The following is a 3221-nucleotide window of genomic DNA, read 5'->3' as shown; positions in this document are numbered from 1 at the left end:
AGGGTTAGGGTATCATCGTTAGGGTTAGGGTACCATCGTTAGGGTTAGGGTACCATCGTTAGGGTTAGGGTACCATCGTTAGGGTTAGGGTATCATCGTTAGGGTTAGGGTACCATCGTTAGGGTTAGGGTACCATCGTTAGGGTTAGGGTATCATCGTTAGGGTTAGGGTACCATCGTTAGGGTTAGGGTACCATCGTTAGGGTTAGGGTACCATCGTTACGATCAGTTTGAGGTCTGGATCATGTTTCCAATAACTCAAGATGTGTTTCAACCTGAAATAAGGTGAAACGTTTTAATCATGCTCTTTGATCTGGGTCTGAGGCTTTGAGGCGTTCTGTCTCTAAACTTGATCATCTCCGATGGAGGTCACATGACGGGTCTCATTAAACCATAGTCATGCTGGTTTTGTTCTAAGACTCTGTTCTCCTCAAAAGGATCAGAAGTCCATGTTTTCTCCCAGTGAGACCAGCTGTGGTGAACACTGGTGCACGCCAAATAACCAACCTGAGGAGGTGAAGGGTTGAATGTCAGAGTCTAGCATTAAATTGATCTAATATTGCTCAGAATAAACAAGAAGCAGACTTGTAATCAAATTGTTTCTGGTAATCTGGTGGACAGAAAATAGTCACTCTAACATTGTGGACACTCCAGCCTTGTTTACTACTTTTCATCCTTTTTGGTGAATTAGAACTACTAGCGGAGTTGACTCATTATGTACCTCGTATGGATGAAGGGTTGGGGGTTAGGGTTAGGGTCAGCTGCTACGTGAAGTCCACTCCAGTGTGTGTCAGTGGGACAATCCATCAATTTAGCATCGATCCCTCGAGTTCTGTTTACACCGTTTGTGGAAACGTTTTCTCAATACTTTATTATTTGATTTGGATTCATTAACGTTTGTCTGATGGAGAGATCTCAACTTTTTGGTAGTTAAATCCAGATATAGAAGTTTTGGTGATGCGTTGTCTAAGGTTTCTCCTTCACACACACACACACACACACACACACACACACCTGAAGCAGTGGTGCTGATGTCTGGATGTGGATTCTGTTGGTGCATAAATAATGCAAAATGACAATCACTGAAACTGTCCGTCAGTCAGTGTCAGTTTGTTAAACTAAACGGTCTAGAATTTCTTCCCCTTTTGTGTGAAACCAATTTGTCAAATGATTTCAAAAGAACACTAGAAACAGGGTTCTAAGGAGTGTCATCAACCAATCGTAGGGCTGCGTCTTTACTGTACAGACCTCTGGTGTGTGAGATGACTTCCTGGACCGTACCCTCAGAGTCACACGTGGTTCTGTCACTGAACACCACTGGACTCACATGGGCTGTCCTCTCAGTCCTGGTGCACTTAGTTGTCATTTCCCTGAAACACTTTCAAACAATCCTCGACGGACACGTGAGCTGCTGTCAGCCTTCTGTGTGTGTGTGTGTGTGTGTGTGTGTGTGTGTGTGTGTGTGTGTGTGTGTGTGTGTGTGTGTGTGTGTGTGTGTGTGTGTGTGTGTGTGTGTGTGTTGATAATAATGAGCTCCTTTATTTCCAACTTTGATCCCACTTACAGTAGAAGTGGTCTTCTTTGGTGACGCTGTTGGAACAGTTCTGTGTCTGTCTGGGACTTGAACACATAACAGTTCTCAGTGGGTTCCATTGACCTTCTGACCTCTGTTTAGTGGGGGTATGCTGGCTGGTGGTTCAAACTGATTGAGGACACAGTCTAGACCTGTCCAAACTCTCTTGCTGTGATTCTTAATGACACTCGACTAAATGCAAAGGGTGCATCATGATCCACACCAGTAGATCCAGTCTGAAGCTCTCCTGGTTCGTCAGTCTGGACCTGCTCATCAATCAATAACCAGAACACAAAAAGTACGGACATTTGTAGTTGGTAGATTATTTCTCTGTTGTAACAATGCTTCTTGTAAATAAATCCTGTGGTTGGGTCTGGCTCTTCATACGCTCCTGAGCCTCCTGTTTGTTAAATGAATTAACTGTTAGATTGAATATACTGTACGTCTTTCTTCACATTTCCATGTTTTCCATGGGTACAACTCAGATCCTCAGCTCTGCTGCTCGTCTCACTAACCCCTGTTCCTCCCAAGGGTGGCACCGTCTAAGAGGGCTTTCTGACAAAAAGTAAAGTAAAATAATATATGATTTATTTCCAGGAAGCATTGTTACAACAAAGAAACTCACATTTCCGTACTTTTTTGTTCTGTTTATATAAAGGAGTTTATCCGCAGAGCCAACATTTATCAGATGAGGTGTAGTCTGATTCTGTTATTTAATAAAGCTGCTTTACAAAGATTGACCATTATCATATGCATGTGATTTGTGCCTTTTGTTAGCAGTAGACGCATCAACACGATTCACTCGGTGGGTTCTTGTTGCACAATGTCTTGTTTTGATGGTATTCTGTGATTCCCTCAAGAATGTGTCAGAAAAACAAGCTATGAACTAAACAATCTTTGTACCTGAGGAGTGTTATTTATTGCTTTAGTCTCTTTGTGAGTGTAAAATATGAATGACCATGCTCTGCAATAGTTTCCTGTTAGCATGGGAACAAATAAATGTCATATTTGTCTGTTTTCTTCCTGCAATCAGGGAAGTTCAGTGTTCAAGGCTTTTTGAGATAATCAATAAACTCATCATCAATGCTCTACAATCAAATGAGATGGCATCACCTCCATAAGGTCACAAATGTTTTGCAGTTAACGCCTGTGTGTTACCACTATCTACTTTGTGTGTCACTACTGATGTGAAAATATAGACAAATCTGGACAACTTACGCCACGTTTCAGCTTCATTACACCAATACTGGTTCCTTCATCCATGAGAAAATGACTTCAAGTTCACAACATCCAACAATCAAAGTAACGTACAGTATACTGTATATATAATACTGAGTATACATACTGTATATACACAGTAGAACCTTAATATATGAGTTCATTTGTTCTGTGACTGAGCTCCAAACTCAAATGAATTTTCCCCATTTAAAATACTTAAAATACTTATTTTAATTCATTCCAGCCTTGTAAAATAGCCCCAAATCTCCTGAGGTATAAAAAAAACAAACTTTTTTTTTATCAACCAATAGACACGCAGAATTTACCTGTGTATAATTAATTATATATGTTACGTAAAAAATGATAAAGAATGAAAAGGAATGAAAAAGTTAGAGAACACGAGCTACGTCGTTACTCCACCAACGACAACG

Source organism: Antennarius striatus, chromosome 14 (genome assembly GCF_040054535.1).
Source record: "Antennarius striatus isolate MH-2024 chromosome 14, ASM4005453v1, whole genome shotgun sequence".
Classification (NCBI taxonomy): Eukaryota; Metazoa; Chordata; class Actinopteri; order Lophiiformes; family Antennariidae; genus Antennarius; species Antennarius striatus.
This window is presented reverse-complemented; position numbering follows the sequence as displayed.